Source organism: Schistocerca piceifrons, chromosome 11, assembly GCF_021461385.2.
Source record: "Schistocerca piceifrons isolate TAMUIC-IGC-003096 chromosome 11, iqSchPice1.1, whole genome shotgun sequence".
Taxonomy (NCBI): domain Eukaryota; kingdom Metazoa; phylum Arthropoda; class Insecta; order Orthoptera; family Acrididae; genus Schistocerca; species Schistocerca piceifrons.
The window spans coordinates 71,055,393-71,073,615 of NC_060148.1; the positions used below are offsets into that span (position 1 = coordinate 71,055,393).

The following is an 18,223-nucleotide window of genomic DNA, read 5'->3' on the forward strand; positions in this document are numbered from 1 at the left end:
ACGCAGTTTTATTTCTTGCACGGAAGGACGTTTCTAAGGGAACCTGTAGTTTCCTTTCATTTCTATTCCGAGCTCATCAGCGAACTGCAATAGCGAGTGACGTCGGCACGAGAGTTTCCTGCAGCACATTCCTGTCTTCTGTTATCGCGAGATCTCAAAACGACGTCGTCCTTATGTGTAAAACACAGCCGGTATCGGTAATTTCCAAATTTGTCTGTGTCCGTACCTCTTCAAACTGATGTCAGCATATAACTACCAAAACCAGGTATCACGTTTTTGTGAAAAAAGCTAACGCACTCCAGAGAACAAGACGGGCTGCATGTCGTGCAGACAAATATGGCCGCCGATATGCGGCAGTCGGTGTCGGCAGCTTCGGCAGCCTTTAGTGCGCACCGCGAATACGGCACGACGCTGCTTTCAGCTGTAGGGACAATCTGTGTGCGCCTCACGCCGCCCTGCACGGCGTGTGGAGCAGCCACCAACGACGCTCTTAAAGCCCAACTCCAGAAAATAAGCTGCTTATGTGTGAGCAGTAACGAAGAGGAGATGAGGTTATTATAACATTTTCAACATTTCGCGGCCCTGTCAGCAACTGCATAAATATTAATTTGAAATTGACAACAGCCTCAGTTGCAATGTTTACCTAAATTTACCTAGGTTTCAGTTGGGACAACCCAACCATCTTCAGAATAAAAGGAACTACGATTTGTCCATACTGGTCAACGTCAGAAACTAAAAACTATAATAGAGAAATACGTCGCCACGTTGTAATAACTTACCCGGGAAACAGCCACGGCCCCACTCCGCGACCGCTGTACGGCAGCAACGGACGTTGTACTGGTACTGTCCACAGCCTCGAGAGCGCATGCGCGACACACTGTGTTAACACTCGTACCAACGTGTACTGCTAAACTTAAAATTTTATGAACAACCAGGTGCGGCTAACGAAGTTGACGTACACGTTGTCCAGTAAGGAGCACAGACAAAGCGACTGTCTTAACATTTGTAATAATTTGTTGGACGTCAAAAGTGAAGGGACCAATGCGTTTACTGTTTTAAGCCAGCCTAGCATATTTGGGCTAAACATCGAACTTGACCGCATGGGGATAACTACGGGTTTGAAATACCGGATAATCCCAGCTATTCGGCAAAACGGGAGTGCTAAAACATGTTGATTACTCCCTACGATTATGGCGGATGGAATAACGGTTGAACACCTTCAAAAAAGTTTTTGCTTCGCAGCTGCAGCTGGTCGTTAAGAAGGTTATTTTTTGTCATGTAGTACGTGAACTTCGCAATGCAAGAGCTGAGTGTTATTCGGAGGGTTGGGTGCGTGAGCCGTTTGCACCTAGAGTTCAAGCGTATGTCGAACCACGCTTGCCATCCGCAACTTTAGGAGGGATAGGCTCCTTGTATCTCGTTAGTAAGGCTCTTCCTGTTTGGCCGATGTAAAATTTCGGACAATTGTCACATGCAATCTTGTAAACTCCGGATAATGACAATTTAGGCTTTTTTAAAGTGTGAATCAGGTTCTTCTGCAGCCTACTATTAGTAGGCAAAATTGTCTGGAACCCCTGGTTCTTTAGAAGACGCCCTATTTAATATGAAACTTTACCTATGAAGGGACTGACTTCCAGCACGATAACCTAACGTGGAACTTTTATTATTATCATCTACTTTCCTGTCTTAGAGCCGTCTCTTTATTTCAAGCTCGTAACCGTTATTTCGGGCTGTTGTTTCCAGGGTTGCCAGTTCGTGTTCCAAGGCTTCTGCGGATGGGGGAATGGATATCGCTCTATGTATACTAGAACGAGAAAGTGCCATTTTATGCGCCAGCGGGTGTGCAGAATCGGCAGGTATGACATTCTCAGAAAACTTATGCTTCCTGGAGATGAAGATGTCACATTCTATGTGATCATCGACTACAGATAACTTAAGATCAACAGCGTCATACTGGGTGACTCGCTTTCAAGAGTAAAAATTTTCTCGTGGAGATCGTTGAACAGTACAAGTATCTCATCTATGTCTTCTTGGGATGAGTCAATTACCAAGAGAATATCATCCATGTATCTCGGCATACAACTTTATTTTCTCCGCCATCTATATATTACTAACAAAAAATTGAGATTCTATCGTATCCATGAATATATTGGAAAGAATCCCTGCTAGAGGGCTACCCAATGCTAACCCGTACGGTCGTGAGTATATTTTGTCTTTAAAAGAAAAGTAATTGTATTTCAAAACAAGGCGCGGGAGATTCATGAGCACATCAATTTCAATATCTGACAATTTCTTATGGACGTGTAAGTCCGATCTACAGGTACGTTGGTGCGGAGGCTGGAAACCTCAAAGGGGGCCAGCTCGGATGTGGCATGGCAGATTACGTTATTCAGTTCATTTACCATTCGACAGAGTTTCTGAAAGTAATTTTTCTGGAAAGCGAAGTTGTCCTTAATTTTGTAATGTAAACAGACAGCCAGCTTGTGGTACGTACTATTTGTACTGTCCATGATCGGACGTATCGGATGGAAGTTTTTGTGAACTTTGAATTGTCTCGTTAGTATGGGAGGCTTCGGGTTCATATTCAGGAGTCATTTCTTTAGAAACACTCCTATTAATTTATTGGTTTTCTGCGAACTTGTTCTTATCTCTTTCTGTAACGCATGAGTAGGATCTGATTCGATGGAAGTAATGCCATTTTGATCGAAAAATGGCTGTTTTTCTATGTATTCCGCTTTGGAAGCTATAATTAACGAGTTCCCCTTATCGGCTTTCGTAACGAGGGCGCCATTATTCTCCAGTTTACGATTAATACTTTTCACCGGTCTATAACGTAATGCTTTGATTGAGCGACAGATCATTCATTTTCTAAGATTTTACAGGATTAGCCAAACCGCGTTTGAACATTCTTTGGCGTTTTGGTACACTCCAAACCTAATTTAAGGCCTGCTATGAAATTGTCTACCACGTGTGGTTCTTTAATCGCAGGTGCGATATTGAATTTCAGCGCTTTGGACAGTAAGTGGGTCTTAGCTGTTGAAAACATTATAGAAGTTTTATTAATAACACGTTCAACAGAACGTGGGTGTGAAACCTGTATTATTGGAACATCCTTGTTGGTTACCTCTGGTAACACCCTTGGACAAATTTGACAGTTTTTTCGCATGCCTTGCAGCGTGTTTCTTCTTTCTGTTTGGCAATGACATCAGTGGCCTGTGCCCAAAAATCATCTATTTGATAATTGGAAGACTTCGAATAGTGCATCAATATTTCAAGATACAACAAATAAGCTTTCTGGTTTAATTAATCTTTCTTTGTATGCAATTCCACAACCACAATTCTGTTATTGAGGATCTGAGCTATGAATTTCTTTTTGAAAGTAGGCGATTTGTAATATAATTTTCCTACATAATTGTAAGTACTAGCATGGTCATTTCATTTATTAACAAGTGTAAACAGAATAACGTGACCCCAAAGTTTGTCAGCGGATATTCCATGCCGCAAAACACAATGGTTGTTTCCGTTGAAGGGACAGCACGGCTCTTATCAGAGACCCATCTGAGAAGAAATTCGCATGTTCTAGGTCAAAATGCGAGTAGATTTTTGTTTTGTAGAACATATTCACATCAGCCCCTCGCCCCCCCCCCCCCCCCCACACAGACAAAACGCGACGTTGTTGAGGCGGTAACGAACGGAAGAATTTCGAAACACTGACTACTTCTAGCAGGAAAGAGAGGTGGTGAGCCCCACACAGTGTATCCTAGACAGACTCGTGTTCACGGTCGGTGCAGCAGTGTCCGCAGTCTGTGTTTAGCGTCCCAGGTTCGATTCCCGGCCGAGTCGCTAATTACCTTCTCTCGGGGTCTGGGGTTTTGCGCCGGCCCCGTAACGTCGGGTCATCTCCACCGCCGAGCAGATCGGCCAAGCTGAAGGAAACGTTCTTCTGCCTGAAAACTTCCTGTGGCGTACACATTTCTTGCGCGCCAATGTTTTCCGGCTCAGCGTGAAACATCGCTTTCAAACGATATGAAGCACACAAAATGCACCGTCATGAATGTACCTTTATACCGTCATGGGCATTATCGTAATACGTTACGGTGCTCTTTTCCAACACACTTCTCGTGTATCAATCAAATCTAAACCTAAAGCACCACAAAATTAATATCGTGATGGGGCATGCAGTAAAACTAAGTAACCACCTACGGATCCAAACTTGAGACGACTCTGCGGAATGTGGTGGTGGGTACTTTGTTCACCGAAGCCGTTCTTCGCTGCGCCGTGACGTCATTGTTGCTGCTGCCGCCGCCGCCGCCGCCGCCGCCGCCGCCCCCCCCCCCCCCCCCGCCACACACGCCAGTGTGCTCGCAGCAGCCGGTCACCACCAGCCTCGCCGCGTGACGTCACGCGCTGACCCTGGACTGGCGACCCGCAGTTATCTGCACTGCGCGGGCGCCCGCTTCCTGCCCACAAACCGCTGTTCCGCCGGGCCAGCGCGTCTCCTCGAAGCTTCCAGGCTTGCAGCGAAATGACGACGAGAACAATCGAGAAACTGCAGCCAATACAGACGCCTTACCGAGGATCACCCTACCCACGCGCCATTCGTGGGCGGAAGAGGAACCTAAATTTTTCCTGTGTGTTCCCTTGTGCTGCGCCGAGTACGCTGGCCGGAACTTATTCTGTGGCGGCTGTTTTTTTTGCAGTAACCCTTATATATTTGCGCTGGTCACTTTCAACAGTTCCCAGTAAGTGGCTGTTGTCTGCGCTCTGATTCGTTGATGCAGAGGAGACTGACCGGTCGCCGTATTCGGTTTGATACTACCGGAGCACTGGTGCCACATTTAGTGGCTTTGTATTGAACAAAGAGCAAGGAAAAAATCCCTCGAAATCTCGTAGCTACAGGTACGAATTCTTACAATATAATCGCGCAAAATATCGCTATATGACGTCATCCCCGCAAACTGCACTTACTTTAGATTCAAATTAATTTAATTTCTGACGCTTCAAACTAAGCACAGTAAGAAACTAACTACAGTAAGGTCCGCACTGTGGATCACCACACAAAAACTGGTAAGCGTTGACGCCATCGTTTTCTTTAGTCCTGTCTGAAATATTTCGGTCGAGAAAAGCCACGTTAATAAAGCTTTGCGTGAGTTTATAAAAACTGCACCGTCCATGATGTAATTAATATATTTTTGAAGCACCTACAATAAAGAGGCTACCAAGATGGTAGTAATTATCTTTTAGCCAAATTAGAGACTAACCGTCCATAGATATAATTTTCATGTTTTACGTCCGTCTAGGTGGTAATGATTATTTGCATATTTTTATGTAAATAAGTAAAAAGAGGGAATAATTTGTACACGCAGTAAGTATAAGTAAATACGCAATACTAATTTCTGTAGGAGAAAAAGAAAGAGAAACAGCTGTTTGAAACTCCTAGATAAGGAGACAAAAATCCCTGACTTGCCGGTCGTCTTGTTTCCTTGGAGTTGGCAAAATTTACACGACAGAAGAAAGAAGGCATGAAGGTCGGGGACATATTTTGAGAAACAGTAAGGAGAACGATATTTGCTATCAGCAGATTTGCCCAAGTATTAAGCATTTTAATCGTAAATAAACGAGAGACGGAATTATTCGTGAGTGGTAACGAAAATTCATTGTATCAGCTGTGTAACTCAGAGACAAGCAAAGGTCCTGCAGTGCTTTATAGAGGACGTTACTTCACCTACTGTGGCATTTCGTAACTTGTAATCGCAGTTTTACGTACGGAAAGGAACGACGCTTCAGTGACACTGTAAGTGAACTAAGGGTAGGTAGGGCGTGAATTACAAGTTAATGAACAGCAACACTGACAGCTCACCATACACTAGGTATTTACGCGTTAGAAAGCACTTGTGTATAAATTTCTCAGCATTATTTTGAAAGAAGAATAAAGCCATTGGTGCAGTGGTTTTCCGTACTTGGCTCTCCACATAACGAACTTCTACATCCAATTTTAGAATTCAAACACTTACACTCGACGTATCAACGATACCCGCGTCTTTGTATAAGTCCGTTACACGTGGAACTGCATCGGTTACATGTACGTACATAATTAACTTGTGTACCAGAGAGGAGTAATATGGGTTCAGTAGAAGTAGGCATATACTTATAATTTACGTACATTATCTTTCGCTGCTTACGGAAAGATTCCCGATACTAAGGTACACAGTGTATGTACTGGGATTAAAGTCAGCACGTGAAGTGTAACCACGGGTGTTCAGAAAGTACCAGATTCTGTGAATTAAATATTAGGCGCTGCAGTGGTTAATTGTAGGAGCACAGAAGTACTTTGATGATTAACATTTCGCGGGTGTTCCTGGAGGCACATTACGTGTACAGATATTATGTACGTTATTGAAATAATCCGTAAATGCAATCTTGTCAACCAGACTGACTAAGAATTTAAAGACTTCTTGGCCTTGTGTAAAATGAGCAAGGGGATCGAGATCATGAGTTGAGCTGCTCAGTACCGTATTGGTGCAGAAACTAAGGACGACGGGTAAAAGGCGAGACAGAGGGCTACCATCAACGATTCACTCGTTTCCAGAATTCACATTTTTCCGAAGTATTAAGTGTACGAATATGATTGTATGCCATTACGAATTCAGCGCCTTGCCAAAATGCCGACAAGGCAAGACTTTTCATGTGTTGGAACGTGCGAGGTATTTGACCAAATGTGGCAGCTGCAAAAAAACCGTTTAAGGGGTGGGGGGGCTGAACAAGATTTCTGTACGCAGTCCACACAAGTCAACAGCACGCAAAAGCCACGAACTCTGAACACCGCAGCAAAGTGTGTGGAAGACAGTGCGTCGGCGGTTACACTTCAAACCGTACCGTCTGGATCCCTTACAACAATTAAAAGCGGACTGTTACGGCCGGCGCCTTCAGATTTGCGCCACATTGCAGGGATCAATTGAGGATGGACATTTCGCCCCCACGCTGATATTCAGCGACAAAGCAACTAACACTTTTCTGAAAAAGTTTAGATCCGCAATGTGAGAGTGTGCCGTACTGAAAAGCCTCACCAAATTTCGGTGCATGTAGGAGATTCGCCGAGGGTTAATGTATCCTGTGCAGTGTGACTGGCGAAGCTGAATGGGCCGTTTTAACACTGTGAGACAACTGTGGCGGGTACATCTTACCTCGATATGTTGCACTTGTGGTTGTTTCGACTACTCATTCCTTCAGGGAGCATCGATGTTTGTTGCTACCTAAACGACGAAATTTGGCATCGCTGGATTGGCCGTAGGCGGTTAACGCAAGTACTGACCAGCTTGCAAAAGCACTTAACAATGGATGTTTGAAAATCTGAAACTGGTCACGGGTTTGTGTAGTTAAACTGTGTGTGTCGTAATTGCGGTTGTCTCCTATATTTAAGTCATAATGTTTATAATTCTAGTACAGCCCTGTTTCTCTTAATGTTTATTTTCGAAAATCTAGCGATTAAAATAGGGTTTCATTGCACTGTGGTTGACTCAAATGAACTTGAAATATTAGCAGAAGGCCACTCGATCACTGATTACACAAAGTAGAGGCCATACTGGATGTTACCGAGAACTCGCGTCACAGGTATGTATGCACGATGATCTTCAGAGCCATTTTGTTTCTTTTTAGACCACTCGGCCAATGGGCTTGCGAAAATTTGGAAGGGCGCGAAACACAGGAAAGTAACCGTGAGACGTGGTACAAAAAACAGACAAAAAACACCGCGGGCGGGAGAGCGCGGTCTGTACTCGTCCTGAGAGTGGGGGCTGCCGCGGGGCGCCGTGCTCACGTGTCGGGGGCGTGCGCGGCTGGCCGGCTGGCTGCACAGACTGCAGAGGCTGCGTGCGTCTCTCGCACACGCAAAGTTGCACAGGTGTGGACCTGCCTCCACACTAGGGACAAGCGGTGCCCAGCACTGAACCTGCCGATTCAAACTGTGCGTCACCAAAACGGACATACAACACTCTTCGAAAGCTAACATGCGTGAAATACGTGCCACACAAAAATTGTTACTGTAACATTTCATTTCTTTGGCTCCGCTGAGTGACAACCATACTGTAACCTGACAACCTGTACCAGAACTCTGGCTAAGCAACGGACCACTTCTCCACAACACACTTTACAAATAATATAGCAGCCACGCGTTCTGTTGTATCCGTGTGACGTCACGCAGCACACCATTACGCAACGGGTCAATGTCGACGGCCGCTATCAGCAGCTGCGAGCTGCTCCAGTTTAGGCAGCCGTCTGTACTGGAAATACGGGTACTTGCAGAGCCTTGATGCTTTGAGAAAAGTGAAACACACGACGGAGGTCTGAGAAAATTGCAGATTTTTTTCACTGATTAACTACTAAATGGTTTATGACCACATGGGCCACCAAGGCGACAGCGAAATTTTCACGAACCGTTTTTTCTCCGTCTGAGACATTCAAGTACCGGGTGCTTGTAAGTAAAATGCAGCTACTGACCCAAGTCCACTGTGGTCTGAGTATGGTAAGGCAGCGAAATACTGTAGACATGCTAATGCGTTAACGCGAAACCAGTTGGCGCCGGAGGAAATCAATTCCAATACCAGGTCCGAATCTGTCACTGTGCAACACCTCGCGGAAGTCTCCGGTGCTCATACTGAACAAGTTCTGCAAGTGGCGGCTAATAATATCGACATTCTGCCTCTCTCACTTGTTTGTCCCTTCCTGTCCACATTCCGTTCCCAATGCATTAGATATGGGAACATTTCTTTCCAGTGTAAATCGGTTCCCCAAGGGCGCATTAGCATACCAAGTTTCGCTGCGATACAGCAGTCACAGCCCACGATGGAGCTCTGCGAGTGGCTCAACTTGAGACTGCAAGCACCCAGTGGTACAGCACGGTTCCTCCTGCACGCAGGCTACCCTCAGCCACGTGTCAGGGCGACAGCTCGCCACCGTCTCCACGTTGAGTCACGTTTACTGCCGGCCCAAATATCCTGCGAGACACCACAGTGTGAAATTTTATGCAGCTATCACATTTTGCTGGTGGACAGAACACCTAATGAATTGAAAGCACCCGGAAACATCCTACACATTCCTAAGTCACGAGTGACCTTACTCCCTTATTATTGGATATCTGTGTGTGAGCTAAAGAGCTGATTCCACACACTCGCGATTAAATGGAGGCCTTTTTAGGAAACTGTTTTGGCTGCCGCTACTGTTCATCCGTGAACGCCACAGTTTTCTACAATTCAGCAAATCTTATCTCGCTACACACGACACGTTTTGAACAGGTCTTTAATACGGCGTGCATGAATTGCGTTGTATATTTTGTGATAGGCGAGTATAAATACGAAAACCACCACACATAGTTCCATGTCACAGAAGTGAAGGGCATTTACAGCACTGATTCCGGGTTACTTATTATACATAAAATTCGTGCAACTTTTATCAAATGATCCTGTCCCTCACGTGTGACGACAGTCACTTTTCTGTGACGTCACGCGTTCTTTGCTGGCAGTGGATTAGGGGAGCACACTGAACAGTCGTCGTGTTGATCTACCTGTTTCCGAAGATAAAATTGTCAATTTTATGGTTTTGGTATTCAAATTTGCGTTTTACGACGATGTGTAGTCTAACTGACACATGGCATTTTTGAACTCTTCAAGACGGGTCGTGTTCAGTATTTTGTCATGCCGAAGTGTCTGTAAATGCGACGTCAGTGGCCACCCACGATTCCGAAACTGGGACTTACCATCAATAACGGGTAAGGCTTCTGTAACAGTATCTGGCTAAACGAAATAATGTTTACTGTAGGTTTCTGTCAAACATAATTAGCAAATGCCCCCACAAATAATTTTGACGTGATTCAGCCCTATGACGGAAACTAAGAACAAATCTACCTCGATTGTCGCAATTGTTGCACTGGAAATGGCACAAATTAAATCTAGGTTCTCCCGCCATTAGTGCCTGCACATAGAAATCTACACTGCACTTTAATCGTGTAATTTGAACGTGAAATGAAGAAGCTGGTAAGTGACGGCGTCAGAATCACCGACATTCATTCCTCCCTCACATAATACACGACTGAAGCGCAGGCCGCACACAACACGGCGCGCCTCTCAGATGGCTGACGCGTTGCTTTGTCGACACACCGGGCTCTCTCATCAGACAAATAGTAACACGAGAACAGCCAAACAAAGCGATGCAGCGTTGTAGAGTGTAAAAAAAAAATTCATCAGCAAATCACAAACGAGGAGACGTGACAGAGCGATAAAAAATACGAAATGTTTATTTCGTGAAGCACAAACATTACGATAAATTCCCAAGAATTCGCCAACTACTACGCAGATGGTCGCCTCTGTGTAATGAGGGTGTTGGGGAAAGCTACAGATTGCTCGTTGACCATAACCTTAATTCCAGGAAATTGTGAAAATACGCAAATGAAGGCGAGTACTGCGTCTCATCGCCACAACCGTGTCGGCGTCACGCCACGAGTTGTGATTCGCGAACGGATTTCAGGATCCGCAACGCCCACGCACGAAACAGCTTCCGACGTCTCATTACTTTGCACACGAGTTTACGTGTGTAATATCTGATGTTAAGCATGTAAGCGAGATAAAGTTTAGAAACGGTTTGAAATTGTTCTTAATGTGTGTTCGAAAGCAAGTGCTCATTCTGAAATACTGGGTAAACATAGTCTGCTTAATTTGCGCTGCTTTTTAAAGAAAAGCCCGTTTATCGCGCGTCTAAATTTTTGACACGTCATGTCTACTGATGTGTGGGCCGTACGACGATGTAATTTTTGCAGATACCCTACAGGGTGTGGGGATACTGTCTGCAAACTGCGTCGCGAATAGGTAGGTACCGATAAACTACAACGATACGTCTGATGTCTAAGTTGACTCCATGAACAGCGACAACGTGGCCGGGGGGTAGCGGAAAAATCTCTCCAGTTTTTGTAGTCTTGCGTGCAGCTTCTTGGAAGTCGGTAACGGCCCTCATTCTGAAATACTGTCTGACTAACGTCCGCGTATTTCAGCGCCCTTAGTCACGTTACCTCGCGACGCGCAATGTTTCCAACTTCGGTACTTCTCTTACTGTGTGACAACCGCAATTTAAGATTATACCTCTGAATGAGTACATCTTGACAACATTTCAGATGTCTGAATTCCGCCACATTACGCGAAACATTAAAAAATAAATTTCTGCCACGCCTGCAAGCCGCTACACGCCTTGTCGCACTAAAACTCGCTTACTGCAAAGTTCTGCGTTTGATGGTTTTCGTAAACTTGCGTCCTACGAACATAATCAAAAACGCGAGGTTTTCATTTTAAATGCCTGTTCTACGTGAATTCTGTGAAAATCTACACTGGGACATCGACACACTACCCGACTGAATGTGGGGTTATTTTCCATTCGTTCCACGTTCTTCTCGCTCAAGTTTTCATGGACTGGAGCAAGGCCATAAGTAACGACCAATAAATCACTGAACACTCAAGACGGTAATATAACACACTGTTAGCCACCCCTTTGTTCGTAGCGGTCGTAATTTTTCAAATTAAGACAAGTATTCGACAAGAGCAGTGAGTGAGTTACGCGATAAAAACCACACAAAAGCGTGCAGAACATCCGCCGCTCCCATAAATTCCTGCCTTACCGATCTGTGGTATTCCCGTGCAGACACAATATACACAAACTCTGTCTGGGCAGGCAGGACAACGTGGCACGCTGCTTCCCTCCAGGCTGCTGCGTCACAACTGGACCGCACAGACAGCCCGCTGCCCCACCCAGCGCTGACGTCACGGGGCGGCGTTGCCAGCTCGCGCGGCAGGCGAGGGAACGGCTGCAGCAGGGCGTCTACGTCTGTGTCGGCACTGCCGGACCGCCTGCGTCCCACCCACGCCGCAGTCAGTTATCTCGAACCGCGCTATACAGCTGGCAACATCCCCACCCCCCCTTTCGCCTGGCGCCCCAAAAACCGGATTTCCTAAACCGATTTCCCAGTACCGCTTTTGGTGAACGCAAAGATGGAACAAACACGCTGCATTTTGGTCACGGGACGAGGAGAGGTGTGAACACAACATCTTCCGTCATCGTGCTGAGTGCCAGTGACTTACGCGCGAGCTTCGCGATTCGTATCGATCATTTCCTACTCCAGAAATGACGGACGAGTGTGACAAGTTGTCGTTAAAGAACGTTACAGGGATATCAATGCTGAGATCATCGGTGCCTGGGCTCACGTACTACTTTAACTTCAAGTTACACTGAGGACGACACATTTACCCTCAACGTGTGGACCAACTGAAATCTTTCTGTGATTTCGTTGATACTGGATACGGGAAAGTTCTTGGTAGTATTAAAACTAGATGGTTGTCATTGTTGCCAGGAGTTACAAAAGTTATTGACATGTAGTGAACCTTTGAAATCTTGTTTTCTATCTCAGAATACATGTCCCACGTTGCTGAAACAAATTTTCGAGAACCGACAGTCACTTCTTTGGCTTCATTTCACACAATGCCCATTGAAAATGTTTTTTTAAATTCAATCCAAAAGTTGGAAATAACCACAGTTTCAGCTTGCTTCAAGAAATAATACCATTTTAATTAACTTGGAAAAGAAGGTACTTTCACTCAGTCAAAATACGAGCCTTTTACCAATTCTAAGACACTTTTGTGACTTGTTTGGAAAAGTAGAGTTCTCCACCTCAACCTCTGAAATCAACTCATTGGATAACACACACACACAAAAAATACTGTTTCTTGGGCTGAACTTTTAAATTTTCTGATAATTCTTAAGGCAGTAGACTAATGTGCAACATTTCAGACGAGATACGATGCGTGAACATTGTATCCCAGAAATTTGAGGAATTGGAAAAAGCTAATTTGGAAACAGTTAAGAGACTGTGTGATATATTCCACACACTTAAAAGTACAGGTACTTCATGTAAAAATATAGACACGCTTGTGAATTTTGCTCCTGCTGTACTATACACAAATATTGTTGTGGAAAGAATATTTTCAACTGTGAAGTCCCTTTGGAGGGTGGAATGTGTAGTGCTAGAACCACTTCATTCCCCACACGAGTTGTGTGTCTCATATTAGAGGCCAAAAACGAACATAAAATTCTTTGTCAAGTACAGAATAGAGGTGCTCTTATTCAGTAATTGTACTGTCTAATTATTGGATTTATAGTGAATTCTTGCAATGGGCCTTTGTCCTCAGAAGTTGACTGCCGAAAGTAGTTGCTCTCTGTCCCAGTGTACTTAAAAGCAGAATAAGCAAGCATTCTTCAAAACTATGTAATGTATGGATGGTCAGTGTCTGCATCAAGTAAATCCTACCCCATATTTAGCAGATTGGGTTCCGCATTTGGAGGCTGCATTCGAGAGAGACGTACCACATGTCGAAGTTTAAGCACCATTTAATATTTTCGTGTGTTTTAATTCAGACATAAATGTCGAGTGGCTCTTTACATACCACCTCATAGAGCCACTCTGCTTCCTAGTCAAGCTCCCTCAAATCATTCAGTTCTTATCTTCCCTTAATAGCGATCAATCAATAAAATTGTAATATGTTGTCTTGTGTATCCAGTACGAGGATATTTCATTCCTTAGCTCATACAACAGCCTGACACGTGGTGGTTTTCTCGGCTATTTTTCCAGTACATGAACGAATTTCAGCCACAATCTAAGTTTGTGTGTCTGGTGCGTGCTCAATGAAATGAAAATAACCTCTGTTTGCCTGGTGGCTGTTGGTATTTGAAGTCAGCAACAGGTTTCATTCGGAACACCGACTTTGCCATTAAATCTGAATTTTGCGGACAACAGGTAGCCTTCATAATGGCGAGACCCTTTTGCACAGGATTTCGGTCACCCCAGGGATCTTATGTCGATGCTGTGACATTGTTAGGGTGTACTAACATGTAAATTTTATTTTCTACAGATCTCACACAATTACTTCATTGTGGTTGATCAGCGTTGTTGCTTGCTTTATGAAACAGTGTCGTCTTTGATGCCTGTTTTGAATTTTGTGTGAAGTGTGTTTATGGTACTTTGGGAGCTTTTCGTCGTAATCCTTTTCATTGGGGAGTTTTTTAAATGTAATTAATCCTCGGTGTGACAATGATTTTGCGCTGGGAATTGCGTGTGAAGCTCATTTTCATTCTATCAGGTTGCTTGTGATGAATACTCTTGTTTAGCCAGTGTGATGAACTTAATAAAAATTCAGCATGTTATTTAAGTGTGTTTCAGGTAGTGTTTTTTCTGTATAAGATTTTCATTTGCGTTATTCGAAAATAGTTACGTTAGTCGCTCCAAAAGCAGTACGAGGAGAAAAGAAAAAAAGGTGGTGAGGAGTCAGTATGCGAAATGCCCAAAAAAAGAGACTGCGAAGGTACAGAGACGTGTAGGAGATAGATTCTCCCCAATTTTAGCCACGAAAATGTGCAAAATGAAACAGTAGGTTCCTCCGATGCGAGAGAAATGAGTGAGCCAGACTTCAGTGGTGCAGCGGAGATGTTTAGATTTAGGACGTGCACAGCCTGTTCCACTCACAGCTAGCAGTGTTTCGGGTCGAGTGCACAATTTACTAAGTGTGAGTGCGGGCGAGGCTGAAGCAACGATAAGTGAACAGAGGGCAGCAGAGCATGTAGCTCTGAGCAGAACATGATTGGCCAATTTGGCCACGCTGATAAAAAGAATAAGCACACAGCGAAGAGTTAAAGGCAGACTGCAGACTTGCTGGCGTCAAAGGAGGAGCTGAACTGAGATTTAGTTGCCGAATATGGCACCTTAACGACTACAGTAGAATCACTGAGCTCAGAAATTGATGATGATATGGAAGAAACGTTCAGAACTTAAAATCAAGGGCGACACTGCGCAATTTGAAGAAGCTAAGGCCATCGGTCTCTAGACTTACACACTACTTAAACTAATGTAAACTAACTTATGCTAAGAACACACACACACATGCCCGTGGGAGGATTCGAACCTCCGGCAGGAGGGGCCGCGCAATCCGTGACACGGCGCCTCAAACCTCGCGGCACTTGGAGAGGCAGGATACAGGTTAAGTGGGATAGAAGTAGAACAGAAAAGAGTGAGCGGGAAAGGCTGGTTGCCAGGTGGCTAGAACAGGAGCATGGGGGATGTGACTGATGGTGATCATAGGGAATTCTTTAATCTACTAAAACGAATGCCCATGTTCACTGGCAACATACAGGGTGGCGCACGAAATGTGTTACCATTTTGTTTTTGAATATGAACTTTGTCATACGATCTGAAAGGAACATATACTACAATGAAGAGCCGCCCATGGAGATTTGTTCTAACTCAGCGCATACTGAATATGTCCGCCAGTTCGTTTCCGACCTTCCTTCAAACGAATACTGAAGTTAGTGATTACCTACGGCACATGTCTTCCGCAATTTCAGTGCAAGCTTGAAAAATAAGTTTTCTGAGCTCCATTAAATCAAGTGGACGTTTCGGGGAAATTTTTTCCTTTAGGTACCCCCAAAGAAGAAAGTCACAAGGATTGAGGTCTGGACTATGAGTTTTTACACGAGCATTTCGACGTACAGATCATTTCACTCAGGCTTCCAGCTCGCTTCAATGACGGACAAAATTGGCTCCACAATGGCGGACATATTGAGCATGTGCTCAGTTAGAACAAATCTCCATGGACGGCTCCTCATTGTAGTATATGTTCCTTTCAGATTGTATTGACAATAAAGTTTATATTCAAAAACAAAATGGTAACACATTTCGTGCGCCACCCTGTATGTAAGCCAAGTACGGACATTATCGAGACACTTTGGAGGGAATAAACAGCAGGAGTTTTGGAACTGGAAAGTACAGTTAAGGAAACGCTCGATGATGCACAGAAGCCTTAGGCAAATCATAACAAATAGCTACAGGCAATCCACTTACACTGGAATCATTAAAATTTTATAGGAATCCACAGTACTTGCGAGCTGAAATTAGAAACAGCATTCGGTAATTTTGAAAGAGAAAATGGGAGCTCAACTTGGAATCGACCGAAGTACAAGTAGGCACAACTGTGGATGAATAGGCCGGCTCGAAAAAGTGCAGAAGAAATCTGCAGCAGAAATCCTGCGTCTGTGATGTAACGAAAACTAAGATGCAATGCGATGAAAAAAGAAAAGAAAATGAGAACGAGAATTACCCGAAACTACGGAAGACGCTGTGATAATACGATGCTAAACAGCATCTTCTACATTTGCATCTACATCTACATCTACATGCTCTGCAAACGACCGCGGCAGAGAGTAGGTCCCACAGTACCAGTTGTCAGGGTTTGTTCCTGTTACATTCACGTATGGAGCGCGGGAAGAATGAATGCCTCTGTACGCTTAGTGCTTACTGTAATCTTATCCTCACGATCCCTATGTGAGCGGTACGTAGAGGGTTGTAAGTATATTTCTAGCATTACCATCTAAAGGCAGTTCTTGAAACTTTGTTAATACACTTTCTCGGGATAGTTTGGGTCTGTCTGAGTCTGGAAGTTCAGTTACTTGCGTACTTCCGTTACACTCCTACGGGTCAAACAAATCCATGACAATTCGTGCTGCCCTTCTCTGTATACGTTCAGTATCCCTAGTTAGTCGTATCTGGTGCGGGTCCCACACACTTGAGCAATATTCTAGAACCGGTGGTACGAGTGGTTTGTAAGCAAAGTCCTTTGTAGGCTGACCGCTCTCCACCAGTAAACTGCAGTCTGTCACCTGCTTTACCTACAACTAAGCGTATGTCTTCATTCCTTCTCATACCAGGTACTTTTTATGTGTCGGCCAACTCCAACAGTGACTCCATGATATAGTCGTAGAATATTACTTTTTAGTTTTCTGGAGGCACAGTTTTACATTTATGAACATATAAATCAAGTTGCCGTTTTTTCACCGCTCTGAATTCTTATCAAGATCTGACTGAATATTTATGCAGCTTCTTGCAGACAATACATTACAGATAACTGGATCATCTGAAGAACTCTGAGGTTACTATTATTATTAATACACTAATGGCCATTAAAATTTATTCACCACAAAGATGACGTGCTACAGATGCGAAATTTAACCAACAGGAAGATGCTGTGATATGCAAACGATTAGCTTTTCAGAGCATTCACACAAGGTTGGCGCCGGTGGCGACACCTGCAACGTGCTGACGTGAGGAAAGTTTCCAACCGATTTCTCATACACAAAAAGCAGTTGACCGGCGTTGCCTGGTGAAACTTCGTTGCGATGTCTCATGTAAGGAGGAGAGATGCGTACCATCACGTTTCCGACGTTGATAAAGGTCGGATTGTAGCCTATCGCGATTGCGGTTTATCGCATCGCGACATTGGTGCTCGCGTTGGTCGAGATCCAATGACTGTTCGCAGAAAATGGAATCGATGGGTTCAGGAGGTTAATACGGAACGCCGTGCTGGATCCCAACGGCCTCGTATCAGTAGCAGTCGAGATGACAGGCATCTTATCCGCATGGCTGTTCGATCCCTGAGTCAACAGATGGGGACGTCTGCAAGACAACAACCATCTGCAGGAACAGTTCGACGACGTTTGCAGCAGCATGGACTATCAGCTCGAAGACAATGGCTGCGGTTACCCTTGATGCTGCATCACAGACAGGAGCGCCTGCGATGGTGTACTCAACGACGAACCTGGGTGCACGAATGGCAAAACATTTTTTCGGATGAATCCAGGTTCTGTTTATAGCATCATGATGGTAGCATCCGTGTTTGGCGACATAGCGGTGAACGCACATTGGAAGCGTGTATTCGTCATCGCCATACTGCCGTATCACCCGGCGTGACGGTATGGGGTGCCATCGGTTACACGTCTCTGTCACCCCGTGTTCGCATTGACGGCACTTTGAACAGTGGACGTCACATTTCAGATGTGTTATGACCCGTGGCTCCACCCTTCATTCGATCCCTGTGAAAGCCTACATTTCAGCATGATACTGCACGACCGCATGTTGCAGGTCCTGTTCGGGCCTTTCTGCATACAGAAGATGTTCGACTGCTGTCCTGGCCAGCACATTCTCCAGATCTGTCACCAATTGAAAACGTCTGGTCAACGGTGGCCGAGCAACTGGCTCGTCACAATACGCCAGTCACTACTCTTGATGAACTGTGGTATCGTGTTGCAGCTGTACCTGTACACGCCATCCAAGCTCTGTTTGATGCAATGCCCAGGCGTATCAAGGCCT

The 18,223-nt window shown here is 44.7% G+C and overlaps 2 protein-coding genes across 2 annotated transcripts in view; both read right to left on the minus strand.

Annotated features, from left to right (window-relative positions):
- The window catches only part of LOC124719980 (ankyrin-1-like), a 301,612-nt gene extending 289,727 nt beyond the window's left edge, over positions 1 to 11,885 (minus strand). Inside the window, exon 1 of the mRNA XM_047245206.1 lies at positions 11,657 to 11,885. The gene's annotated coding sequence lies outside the window, so the exon portion shown is untranslated. The remainder of the gene's footprint in view (positions 1 to 11,656) is intronic.
- The window catches only part of LOC124719983 (BTB/POZ and MATH domain-containing protein 3-like), a 100,335-nt gene that overhangs the window by 71,778 nt on the left and 10,334 nt on the right, over positions 1 to 18,223 (minus strand). The gene's annotated exons all lie outside the window — the stretch shown is intronic.